A 14,135-nucleotide genomic window follows, 5' to 3' on the forward strand; every position below is an offset into this window, starting at 1 on the left:
CTCCGTTCTTTCCCATGTAGATCAACTCGGCCTTTCTGACTTTTGAAGGTTTCTCTTCCACTCTGCCCTTTGAACACATGAATAAACTTTATCCATCCAAGAACCGACCCTGGAGGAAAGAACTCTCTCTATAAAAGGTCAGAAGCGGGGGAAGAGGAGAAGAGAAAGGAGACTGCAAATACTTCTCATGTAATAGTATTTTTTATTTTTGCCACCGAGGTATGTTCTGTTTAAAACATCCTTGGGGCGCCTGGGTGGCTCAGTCAGTTAAGTGTCCGACTTCGGCTCAGGTCATGATCTCACGGTTTGTGGGTCCGGGCCCTGAGTCCGGCTCTGTTGCTGACAGCTCGGAGCCTGCAGCCTGTTTCAGATTCTGTGTCTCCCTGTCTCTCTGCCCCTCCCCCACTCGCACTCTGTCTCCGTCTTTCAAAAATGAGTAAATGTTAAAAAAAATTTTTTTGTTTAACATCCTTATACCTCCCGCTCCAAGCTATTCCTTCAGCTCCTTCTCTCTTTCCAGCGTGACTATCTTTGTCCATAGAAGACTCTGCTGGCCAGTCAGTTTCTAGGCATCGATCATCAGGCGCTGGGGGAAGTGCTCCCCAGGAAGGTCAAAGAGGAGGGGGGGGCGATGCCTCCAGGTTGCGGGCGCCTTATGGGGGTCCATTTCCTCCTTCCAGACTCAAGAGTCTTCCTTCTCCATCGAGTGGGAGCCCGGAGGTGTTGAACACAGGGCACATTATGGCCATAGCACGGAGTGTGAGAGATTAACCCCGAGTCTCGCCCGAACGCTGTCCCCCCCCCCCCTATGGCAGCCCCGCCCCCCCCCCCCCCCGCCTCCACCCCCTCCCGCCCCACAGGGGCTTCTCTGACCTTTGTCATCTGCTCCAGACTTTCACAGCCTTTTGATTTCCCTGTTTCCCGCTGTCCTGCTGCACCCCCACATTTGGCTTGGTTCTTCCCTTCTAGCTTGGTAGGTGTCGACATGCGCCCTGGTATCTCGCTTTTTCAGAACGAGAATAAAAGCCCACCTGGTGCTCACTTGCTCTGGGCCCTGGGCTGCACACTTTGCTTGCATTGTTAATCTTTATCTTCCTGCATCCCAGTAAGGAGGCATCTTAGCCGGTCCCGTGCTACAGGCAGGGGGAGGTGAAGTCACCTGCCCAAGGTCACTGAGCTAGTGCAGCTGGGATTCAAATCCCTGTGCCTGACTTTATTTATTTATTTATTTATTTATTTATTTTTTCAATATATGAAGTTTATTGTCAAATTGGTTTCCATACAACACCCAGTGCTCATCCCAAACCTGTGCCTGACTTTAAAGTCCATGCTTGGGGAACTGTTAAACCGTGTCTGTGACTGAGAGTGACCAACTCATCCCAGTTTTCTGGAGCACTTTCCTGGTTTTTATTTTTATTTTTATTTTTTATTTTTTTATTTTTTTTTTTAACATTTTTTTTTATTTTATTTTTGGGACAGAGAGAGACAGAGCATGAACTGGGGAGGGGCAGAGAGAGAGGGAGACACAGAATCGGAAACAGGCTCCAGGCTCCGAGCCATCAGCCCAGAGCCCGACGCGGGGCTCGAACTCACGGACCGCGAGATCGTGACCTGGCTGAAGTCGGACGCTTAACCGACTGCGCCACCCAGGCGCCCCCCCTGGTTTTTAAATGGAAGGCCCTGCAGCCTAAGAAATCACTCTATCTTGGGCAACATCGGATGGTCTGTTATTCTACCCCAGCTGGAGACTTTTTGTCTCGGGCAGGCCTGGCCTGGCATCTAAGACTCGTCCTACTTCCCCGGTCCCGATCAGAAGAGGGGGTTCCCATGTGCTGCTGTGTCTCCTGCTTCCTCTCCAATTGCCGACGCCCGTCTGACTTTGCTGCCTGTTTCCTGCCTGTGCCGTCAGCATCTGGTTTGCTCTGCTTTTAGAAATGCGCACAGCACTGTAGGCTGCCTCCACTCGGATTCCCTGTCTGTCCCCGTCGCCTCCCCCCCCCCCCCCCCCCGAGTACAGGCTCCCTGGGGTCCCTAGTGATGAAACAAGGTGGGAGTCCTGTCTGGCTTGTGGAATCTTAGAACACTTGCTGTTTTCTGGATGCCCTCCCAGTAGCACCGGGGGGGTGGGCAGTGCCTTCTCATGTGACACCTTTTGTAAAACCCTTGCACCACCCTCCAACTCAACCATCATGAGAGCCTTGGCTATTAACAGGAAAGAGGGGGAAAAACAAATATCCAAGGGACACCTTCCCCCCCCCCCCCCCCCCCCCCGTCCCCATCAAACTTGTTTGCCTTTAAGGATCTTGTCTTCTTTTTATATATTCCTGGATTCTTCTTTTATTTTAGAGAGAGGGAGAGAGTGAGCGCCACGAGTGTGAACAATTGGGGGCAGAAGGGCAGAAAGAGAGAGAGAGAATATTATGCAGGCTCCACTCAGAGTCCGATACGGGCTCAGTTCCTCAACCCTGGGATCGATCATGACCTGAGCCGAAATCAAGAGTCGGATGCTCAAGTGATTGAGCCACCCAGGCACCCTTATACGTTCCTAGATTCTTAAAATAGAACGGTCCTGTCAATTATATTCACAAACGTCCAGGTGAATCAAAGGACTAGGAGGCTCTTGGCACCACAGATCCTGCTCAGAACATGGTTCTCTCCCACGTACAGCGTGGACAGCTGCCTAGTGAATATGGAGAATGCCAAGAAGGAGAAAGAGGGACGTCAGCTATCCCTGAGCACCAGTCCAAAAGCACAAAAGGGCAAATCCATCAGAAGCACAAACCCAGACAGGTCTGCCGTGGACAGGCACCGGAATGTGCCCTGTTCCCAGTGAGCAAGCACCCCCTTTTCTGCGTCTGCAAGCTTGCCCTCCATGGGACTTCACAGATACCCAGCAGAGCACGGGCGACATAGTCCAGCCTCCTGCACCAGCCACGGCAACGGCTCTTCTGTAACAAAACGTTCTTAACAAAGACATCTGGGGGAACAACAGGTGGAACGAGCAAAACAGAAAATTACGCGGGCGGACTGCTCACAGCTGAATATTAACCAAAACCCTCGGTGCCCCACGTAGCTGGGCGCTGATGTGCATGTGTCCCACACAACAGGAGTCAAATCAATATTCACCGGGAGAAGCAAATTAGGAATGAGTAGTTCCATACTTGGCCAAGCGTGCCAAGCTCTCCAAGGAGGCAGAAATGAAAGATTTCCCCGGTCCTCTGTGCACGCATGGCCCAGAGAACACCTAACGGCTCCCCAAGGTTAACTCTCGAATAAAAAAGACCTTCGGCAATTGAGATACTGTGGGGATTTCCATTAGATAAAGTTAATGGGATCTTTAAAGTACTTTTTGGTCACGATTAGGTCCATGCTGGGAAAATAATGGAAAAAAAAGCCAGCAAAAATGCTTTTCAAAATTAATGGGAAATAATATTGGGGATAAAAAAAAATCCTCTACTGAGGAGCACAATTTGATTTCTGGTCACGGCCATCGTGTTGGGTGGAGTTTCCATCATGCCAATTACCAGTATGGTTAATGTCAAGAGTGACCGGGAATGGCAGCTGACCGGACTCGAGAGAGCTGTCTAGTCACAGAGCCCAGGGAGCGGTCTGGGGATCATGCTGGGTCTTCTCCCGCAGCTCAGCTCACTTCCCGGTCTCACTCGCTCGGCAGGTTCTGTGCGCTGAGGGCAAAGCGGGGATGGTGTGCACCTCCTGTCCCACAACGAGAACCAGAATGACAGTTTCCGGAAACCAGTTTCCGGTTTCCGGGTGGGTGGCCAACTGGAGGCTGGCCACCCTGCTTGTTCCCCAACATGGTTGCCCACCAGACGTCCCTGGAAAATGTAAGAAACGGATTCTCCGAAGTCCCTTCAGACACACTGAATCAATGTCTGTGGGGCTGAGGGCCCAGCCATCAGTATATATATATAAAAAAAAATTTCTATGACAAAATAGTTGTTACCTGGGGTATGAGTGTGTGTGTGTGTGTGTAAGTGTATACACACATTATATTTCAATTTAACTGAACAACCCAGGTGATTCTGTAGCAGGAGCAGGTCTTTGGAAAAACAGGGCTAGTCTCTTTTACAAATAAGGAAACAAAGTCTCCAAGAGAAAGGGACTTGCTTAAAGCCACCCTACACAAAGCCGTAATTACAGGCTTGTATCTCAACTCAAAGTGAAGGCCTTCTCTAGGCCAGGCTACAGCTCATGAGGTGGTTCTGGGAACTTCTGTCATTCCCCACAAAGCCCCCAAGACAGATCTATGGAGGGGGTGGCTAATTTGGCAGACCACAATGGTGTTATCAACTCTGATAGCCATTCCTCCGGATCATTCCCCACAAGTCCCCAGATGCAGAGGTATGACCTCCTCCTCCCACTGAGTGGTCTCCATGGGCAACTGGACAAAGCATAGTTCTGCATTAGTGGATGGTTTAACACAGGGCATTGATCAAGCATTTACCGTGTGGCAGACACCTTTCCGACCCCTTGACCCTCACATCAACATCCAAAGGATCAGGTATTGTGAATACCATTTCACAAACATAGAGGCTCAATTTACAAAACTTACAAAATGGAAGATGAGAGAGGTAGAGGGCCCCGACCAAGGTCACACAGCTCAAAGTTTTATCGAATCATTATGTTGTTAACATTATTATTACATACCTGAAGTTAACAGAATATTACATATCAATTATAGATCATGAAAACAAAAGGACCCATGAAAAAAACCCACCCGACACTATCAAAGGTTCACACCCAGGTCCTTACGGCTTCTTTGCTTATATGGTGCCCTTTGTAACTGCCATCACGCTCAAAGAATTCCAGTGATTCTCATCTAGTTTAGAAGCCAACCCACTCTCTGGGTTATTTATTTATTTTTTTCAGGTGAAAGTAAGCTCCAGAGATATTATTTAATACTTGATAAAACTTGCAAATGTATCGAGCTGAGAAGAGAATACCGCCATGCAGTGAATTCTTTCCAGTGGATCTCAAAGAACTTTGAAATCAGAGAATTCTCAATTGCGAGTGAGGCCTTGGTGAGGTCGGCGTTAGTGTTAATGAAGTCTTTAATGCCCTCGACGTTTTCCCGAGTATGGGGGTCAAGTTCAGGCATTTGTAATCAGTTGATAAAAGACATGTGTGTGCAGCCACGTGGGAAATCTGGGAATACTATCAAATAATGATGTAGAGTATAATTAAGGTTGAGCTATTAAGCACTCATTAATTAAGCTGTCAGATTTTAATCAAGGAATTGATTGTTTCTGCATAGAGCACTGACGGTTCTGCACCCTTGCAGAGGTCTGGAACTCTGATTTGCAAAGATTAACAAATTAAAGGGCCACACGTCAGCTCCGAGAGGCAATGAGCTTTCCTGCTTCCCAGAGTGCAGACCCAACAACTTTGCGATTCCTATGGAAAGCCAAGGAGGCAAGTGGGCTCTCTCGGGAAGGGCCAGATCTGAAGGCTGCAGTTCAGATTTAGTCCTTGGTGGTCGTTATTCATATTCAAAAGCTGCTTCTTGGGTACCTACTACTCTGTGCTCGGAATGTGTGTCTCCCTTGACCCTCAAAGCACGCTGCTGTACAGAAGAGGGCACGGAGGCTTAGAGAAGGGGCGGGTCCTACAACTGAGGCCACACTCTCAGGGGTGGGTGAGTGGGGCAGACTTTCTGTTCCCCGGGGCTCAGTGCACTGTGCTCTCTTTGCTTCTGAGGCTCTCTCTTCCCATCCCACAGAGACCCCTTGCACCATGGAAAACACACCTGTTCTTGAAGTTACTCCAGTGAGGGTTTAAATCTGGCTTTCCTGCTTACTGGCTGTGACAGCTTGAGCAGGTTATGGTCATTCCAAGGTGCCTCAGCTTTCTCATCTGCTAAATGGGAGCAATGCCACCACATTGCAGGGAATGCAATGCTAGAATAGCCTTGTGCCGAGCACTTCCTGTCTGCTGGGCATGGTGCTAAGCACAGTACGTTCACCGAGGCATCTAATCCTCACATAACCCTCTAAGTCGGTGCCGCCCAACAGAGCTTTCCACAATGAGGAAAATATGCTATATGTCTGCTCTGTCCAATATGGTAGCCACTAGCCACACGTGGTCACTGGGCACTTAAGATGTGGCTCATGGATCTGAGGGACAGAACTTCAAACTTTCTTTAATTTTAGCGGATTAACATTTAATAACATCCATGTTTGGCTGGTGGCTGCCGTATTAGCACAGCTCTAACGACGGACTCTCCTGTCCTCATCTGCCCGACGAAGGCTCGGAGAAGCCATGTGACTTGCTCTGGTCCCACAGCCTGTAAGTCGTGGCGCTGGGATTTGAACACAGGCGAGGTGGCTCCTCACTGCCACATGGTACCAAATGAGAACTCTGCGGGAGGTCAGGGCTTCTAGAAGCAGGGGTCAAAGCACATGTTCGTGGCCCGGTGTCCACGTGCTGGCCCTTCACAAAGCCTGAGGGATGCAGCAGAGGCCAGGCCGTCTAACTGTGCTCTGTGCCTCCAACCTCGTTCTCCCCGCGTGAGTCATCTGTTTCCAGTCAGGAGAGGGAATGGATGTGGGCAGTGGGCCGGCTGCCAGGGTGGAAACGAACTGCACGGGCCGAGTTTGCCTCTTGGCTGGCACGATCCCACGCTTTGGCTTTCGGTCAGCGGGGGAAGGGAGCTGGCGTCGAGTGCCAGGTGGATGATCTCACTGAAGGTCATAAGGCAGGTGCCCCAGAGATGAGAAAACAGAAGTTCCAAGAGGCTCATGGCCATGGGGAGGGGCCAACGGAGGGGTCTGAAGGCAGGCACCTGGCTCTGTTACATTTCAAGCCTTCCCTTGCTTTCTTCTTTTTCGCTGAGCTTTTGATCTTGGCTGCCTTTCCCCATCAGTCTAGGTGTAGTGCAGGGCGGGACAGGCCTTTGGGACCCATCTCTGCAGGCAGGAAAGCAATGGAGTAAATGGGGTTTTGTTGAGTTTGGCCGTGGTGGCAGCGAGAGGGGCAGGAGAGGGGAGGCCGGAGCTGAGGAGGAATATGAGAGATAGGGAAGGACACCGAAGGAGGTCATTATTATAACAGTAACAATAATTATGCTGATTCTCCGAGCCCTCTCCCTGGAATCCTGGGACTCCCCCTCCCCCATGTCCGACGCCATGGCCTCCTCTGGAGCCGTCTGCAGGGGCGGTATCTGTCATCCTCAGAGAAAGGATTATAAAACCTTGGCTGTCATATCTGGACCCAAAGGAAACAAACCCGCTAAGATTTAAGGAAATGTGCCTGCATTTTATACTTTGTTTCTTTTATGAAGCAGTAAGAATGCCAAGATTTACACATTTCGGGATCCCTAATTGAATCATAGAAGTGTGGAAAATGGGAGCTCTGGGAATCTTCAGAAAAGCGAGCGGGCAGTTTGTCAACGTCAGTTTGCTACGACTGCTTCCTTCCTGGACAGCTTGGGGGCCACGCTGGTGACTGAGGAGTCTTCTGCACTGAGGCGTGTCTTTTCTGGCTTGTTGCCTTCTGGGCGCTGCTGTTCTCCTGCAGGGAAACTCTGAAGAAACAAAGGGAAGCAAAACAGGCTTTTCGCTCTTGGAAGGTAGTGCCTCCCTGCCTTTTGTCCCCGCCACATTTGACTTCCAGGGCTATGATTTTCTGAGATTTTGAGGGGGCGGGTAAGGAGTCAAAGTCTTGGGGCTTGAATCCTGGGTCTGCTATGTCCTAGCTGTGTGACCTTGTCCAAGTTCCCAAACCTCTCTGAGACTCACAATCTGATTCTGTAAAATGAAGAGCATTCTTTAAGGGTTGTTACAAGTTAAGTTGTGTCCCTCCAAAAGATCTGTTGAGGTCCTAATCCCCGGTACTGGAGAATGTGGCCTTATTCAGAAATAAGGTCTTCGCAGATGGAACTTTAGTTCAGATGAGGTCATGCTGGGGTAGGGTGGTCCCTTAGTCCAGTGACTGGTGTCCTTATAAGAGGAGATGACACATAGAGAACACAAGGTGACATGGCCATGTGAAGACAGAAGCAGAGATTCGAGTGTTTTGAGCTTCTAGGGCTGCCAGAAGCTGGAAGAGGCAAGGAAGGATCCTGTCCTACAGGTTTCAGAGGGTGCCCGCCCCTGATAACACTGTAATTTCTGACTTCTGGCCTCTAGGATTATGGGGAACTAAATTTCTATTGTTTTAAGCTACCCAGTTTGGGATGCTTTGTTATGGCGGCCCTGAGAAACTAATACCATGGTGGGTGATTTTAAGGAGCTTAAAGGATCTATGTCAGTGCCTGGCAAGAGTAGATGTTCCGAAAATGAATGTTTCTCTCCTTTCATAGTTGTTGGAGCCCTGCAATGTCAAGAAAGTGAGGCAAGACAATGTGTAGTTTCATTTTTTTTTAAGTTTATTTATTTGAGGGGGGGAGGGAGGGAGGAAGAGAGAGAGAAAGGCAGAGAGATTGAGAGAGCATGCAGGGCAGGGGCAGAGAGAGAGAGAGAGAGAGAGAGAGAGGGAGGCAGGTTCCAGTGCTCTCAGCACAGAGCCCAACATGGGGTTTGAACTCATGAATGTGAGATCATGACCTGAGCTGAAACCAAGAGTCGGATGCTTAACTGAGCCACCCATGTGCCCCAAGGCAATGTGTACTTTATTTATAAATTTTTTAAAAATGTTTATTTTTTTTTTTTGAGAGAGAGAGACAGAGTGCAAGTGGGGAAGGGGCAGAGAGAGAGGGAGACACAGAATCCAAAGCAGGCTCCAGGCTCTGAGCTGTCAGCACAGAGCCTGACACGGGGCTCAAACCCATGAACCATGAGATCATGACCTGAGCTGAAGTCAGACATTTAACTGAATGAGCCACCCAGGCGCCCCAGGCAATGTGTACTTTAAATCACATACTCTAGAGGCACACTGTCTTGACCTGTATCATAGCTCCACTATGTACCCAGCTTTGTGATTTTGGGCAAGCGGCCTGACCCTTCTTGTGTCAGTTCTGAAAAGAAGAGCAGTCCCTGACATCCTGGCCTGGAAGGATGCGTCCTGTGCCGGTACTATGAGCAAAAGCATGGTGTTGCTAAGAGCTGGCTTGGCACTCACAGCTGGACCCTGGTGTGCTCTCGTGAGCATGACCTTCACAGAACATCAACACCAGAAAAGGCCCTCTGTGACTTGTAAAAACAGCACAGAATGGTGGTCACTGAGTGCTGGAGGGTGGGGGCCCTGGGGAGATGCAGTTTAAAGGTGCAAACTTTTTTTTAAATTTTAATTTATATTTATGTATTTATTTAAAATATGAAATTTATTGTCAAATTGGTTTTCATACATCACCCAGTGCTCATCCCAACAGGTGCCCTCCCCAACATCCATTACCCACCCTCCCCTCCTTCCCACCCCCCATTAATCCTCAGTTTGTTCTCAGTTTTTAAGAGTCTCTTATGTTTTGGCTCCCTCCCTCTCTAACCTTTTTTTTTTTTTTTTTTCTTTCCTTCCCCTCTCCCATGATCTTCTGTTAAGTTTCTCAGGATCCACATCAGAGTGAAAACATATGGTATCTTTCTCTGTATGACTTATTTCACTTAACATAACACTCTCCAGTTCCAACCATGTTGCTACAAAGGGCCATATTTCATTCTTTCTCATTGCCACATAGTATTCCATTGTGTATATAAACCACAATTTCTTTATCCATTCGTCAGTTGATGGACATTTAGGCTCTTTCCATAATTTGGCTATTGTTGAAAGTGCTGCTATAAACATTGGGGTACAAGTGCCCCTATGCATCAGCACTCCTGTATCCCTTGGGTCAATTCCTAGCAGTGCTATTGCTGGGTCATAGGGTAGATCTATTTTTAATTTTTTGAGGAACCTCCACAGTTTTCGAGAGCGGCGGCACCAGTTTGCATTCCCACCAACAGTGCAAGAGGGCTCCCGATTCTCCACATCCTCTCCAGCATCTATAGTCTCCTGGTTTGTTCATTTTAGCCACTCTGATTGGTGTGAGCACTTTCAACTAGTATGTAAATAAGTTCTGGAGAGTAACACCCAGGATAGGATTACAGTTAACAATACTGCATTGTAAACTTCAAAGTTCCTACGAGACTAGATCTTCATTGTTCTCACCACAAAAAAGAAAGGGTAATTATGGAATCCTGATGGAGGTGTTAGCTAAGCTGAGGTGGTCTTTGCCCTGCAGTAAATAAATGTATCAAACCAACAGGCACACCTTAAACTTACACAATGCTGTATGTCAATCACAGGTGGATAAGATAAATACATTAAAACAGAAAAGGGTCCTCTGTCCTTTTTGTCCTTGATGGGTCAAGATAAAAACAAGCTCGTTTTGCAATCTTGTCTAAACAGAGCCGGAACATAAGCGTTGTCCAAGCCACAAACAGGACCGAACGATTCCTTTTCCTGGCTACCACGAGTGACTGCTTTTCTATACCAATCCCAGCTTCAGGCTTGGTTTGCTCTTGCCACCTTCTAGAGGAGACGAATTACAATAATCATAAAATACTCCCACTTCCTGACGGTATCCAATCCAGAGCAAAGCCCGGCTTCGCTGAACTCTTCCCCAAATCGCTTAACACGAGCGCAAGTCCCACTGTGCCCCGCTCCCAACACCCCTTTACCGAGCTACTTCATGACTGCCCACCGGGTGTGTGCTCCCTTGTCGCACGGAGTCAGTAAGTCTACCCGTCTCCGCGGCAGGTGGTTTCGGGGCGTCTTTGGTTCTTGCCAGGATCAACGAGTTTTGATCCACTGGATCGAGTGTCCACTGGAATTGTGACTGCTGCGATCTAGACGCTTGGGTCCATTCCCTTCTCTTTCGGTAAAAGCACTCAATACTTTCACGTGGGCGCCACATCTCCTGCACTCCCGAGTCACGTGCTTTGGTTTCCAGCCCCAGGAGTAGACATGTGACTGAGGCCTGTCCAATCAGCGAGTCCCATCCCCTGGCTGCAGTGATTGGTTCAGGGAGAGCATGTGACGCCAGTTGGTCCAATCAGAGCAAATCCTAGGAGTCGAGCGTGGGGGGCGGCCCGGAGGAGAGCCCCTCCATCTTCCAGAAGACGCTGGCGGGCTGTGGTCGGCGCCTGCTGGGGGAGACACCGAACGTGGCCTGGGGAATGGAAGGTACCCCACGTTTTGGGCTTGGTCCCTTCCCCTGTAAAATGGGGAGCATGACGACGTTCTTTAAGAGCTAGTGTCATGAAGCGGTGGTTTCTTGGGTGTGCAAATGGGTGATTATCTTGCTTTGGAAAAGCAGCAAAACCAACCGGGAATGTTGTGTTTTGTTTTAAAACACTGTTAGGGGTACCTGGGAGTTGGTCAAGCGAGGGACCCTGTAAGAATGTCTTGAATGTGTGAATTCACTGACCTTTGTCTCCCTAAGGAGGGAGACATAATAACAGCTTGTCACCAGCGTCCTTACTGCCCGGTGGGGGACTGCCCTGTGACCAGGAGCGGCAGGGTAGGGGGCACATAGGAGCACCGAGCCCCAGGGCGGGTGAACCTGTCACCGTTGCTCTGTCCTTGCTGCCTGGCGATCCTCGAAGCCCAGCCCCACATTTCAGGCTTTCTCTTGGGTCCAAGAAGTCACCATGGTCCAGGAGAGGTCACCGACGTGGCCTCCGCCCCCAGGCATGGTCATCCAGAGGGGACAAATGCCTAACCTGTGAGAGTGGCCTGCCCCGGGGACCAGGGAGGGAGCCTGGATGGGTGGGAGGCAGGTGTCAGCTGGGGCGGGAAATCAGAGTGGGCTGTGGGGCCACTTGCTAACTCTTCAGGCTGGTGTGACAGACCTAACGTCGGTTTCTCCCTCTGCACAATGGGGACGAAGGAAGGGTCGCTGTGAGGCTTGTCTGTGACACACCTTTGGAGCACCCAGCTTTGTGCTGGTGCATCAGGTGCTCAACCAGGGACAGTTCTGGTTCCGGCTGCAAATGGGTCCCTGTCCTTGTCATAAATGCCTGGTGATTAATGCTCATGTGGGTTAATACTGTGGGTGACCTGTGGAGGGTTCCAGACATGCTCTTGCGTCTAGCTCAGTTCCTCTGGCTAATTTGGAGAAGGTGTGGTGGATATTGCTCCTCTGCATGTCTTACCCCTGTCCTCCTGCCCTCCAACCTGTCTTGGGACTCTTGGACTCAACTGTCCAAAGGGCCTCGTAGGAGCTGGGGCAGGCTGGACTCTTGAGACTTCAGATGAGCCGGAGCACAACAGCAGGGCCAGGGCGGCTCATGGCCCTCAGGCATCCCTCCTGATCTGGCCTCTGCCTTCCTCTCCAGTTGCACAGGTGTCCCCTCCCCCCGCCCGTTATTCATGACACTCAAGCCACCCAGTTCTCTATGGCACCTGTGGAACTTTCCAAACATGCTCTCAGCCCTCTTTCTTTGTAGTGCCTGTTATCCCTGCCTGGAACATCCTGCCTTCAGCTCTTCCCAGGACTTCTTCCTTTTCATTCAGCTCTTGGCTCAAATGTCACCTCTTATGCAAGATTTCCACAACCTCTGTCTAGTTCCATTCTGCCTCCTGCCCTTCAGGGCTCTTAGAGCAAGTGTTTAGAGCTGTGTTTGTTGAGTGTCTTCCTCTCCCAGCAGGCAGGGGCCTGCTTTCCACTGTGTCCCCAGCACTGAGCACACAGCCTGGCATGCAGGGAACTTCCGTCTGTGTGTCTATCCATGTATGTGTGTGTGTGTCTGACTACCTATGTGTCTGTCTTTCTTAAGGTGTGCAACCTGATGATATGAAATACGTATCCGTTGTGAAATGATCACTAAAATCAAGTTAATTCCCGTATTCAGCACCAAACATAGTTACGAGCGTGTGGGGGGTGGGGTGAGGACACTTAAAATCTACTGTCAGCAAATTTCAGGGGTTCAGTAGAGTATTATTACCTATAGTCATCATGCCATACGCCAGATCTCTAGAACTTGTTCATTTTATAACTGGAAGATTGTACCTTTTGACCTACATCTTCCCATTTCCCCAGCCCCAGAGCTTGACAGCCACCCATTCTACTCTCTGGTTCTGTGAGTTCAACTTTTTTAGGTTGTACGTATAAGTAAGATCATACTGCGTTTGGCTTACCTCACTTAGCAGAATGTCCTCCAAGTTGACCCGTGTTATTGCAAATGGCAGGATTTTCTTCTTTTTTATGGCTAAATAATATTCCACCAAAGTATACACATTTTCTTTATTGAACAGCTCAGGGCTGGCAACGTGTGGCCCGTGGGCTGGCTGGTTGTTTTTGTAAATAAAGATTTATTGGTACATAGCCACACCAGTTTGTTTACAAATGGCTCATGGCTGCTTTTGTGCTTGACTGGCAGAGCTGGGTAGTTGGGTAGTTGGTAGTTGGGCAGCTAGGTAGTTGCACCAGAAACCATACGGTTGGCAGAGCCTACAGTGTTTGGCCCTTTGCAGAAAATGTTTGGTGAGCCTGGGTAGGGAATGCGGTTCTGTTTCTGGGCGGGCTGTGCAGAGGATTTTGTGCACGCGGCACAAAGGATGAGGCTGTAACTGTTAATACGGCCCAATGTGCGTCTCAAATTGGGGTCTGTATAGCAGGACACAGTAGTGCTGAGTCCGGATTAGAGGTTCCCTATCTAGAGTGATTTTGCCACCCAGGACATCTGGTAATGTTTGGAGACATTTCGGGTTGTCATGACTCAGGGAGGAGAGGTGCTGCTGGTGTCTGTTGGACAGAGCCCAGGGATACTGCTAAGCCTCCTACAATGCACAGGACGGCCCCTACGACAAAGAATTATCTGGCCTCCAGTGTCACTAGTGCTGAGGCAGATACCCTGGACAGCGGGACAAGAGACACCTCTTGTGTTGTCACTTTTGCTCCATGGTAAAAGGTTTAAGACATCCTATTTCTGTTATAACAAATGCAAATGTATTATGGAGGAGAAAGCAACGTTTGCATGACTTTTTAAACAAAAACCTGATATTTCCAAAAATGCCACTCTGGGAGTGGGCTGCTTTGGGCTCTGCTCCTGTGTCCCCACCTCCTGTTTCTGGGAGTGCTGGGAACGCTGCTTTCTTAGAGATGAATTCTAAATCCGCAACACTGCATAGGTGTCTTCCACATTCACTGCTTTGTTCCTCTCCCCAGTCCCTGTCCTCGGGAATATTCTGTGGTCCCT

The sequence above is a fragment of the Panthera uncia genome, chromosome E3 (assembly GCF_023721935.1).
Source record: "Panthera uncia isolate 11264 chromosome E3, Puncia_PCG_1.0, whole genome shotgun sequence".
NCBI classification, from domain to species: Eukaryota; Metazoa; Chordata; class Mammalia; order Carnivora; family Felidae; genus Panthera; species Panthera uncia.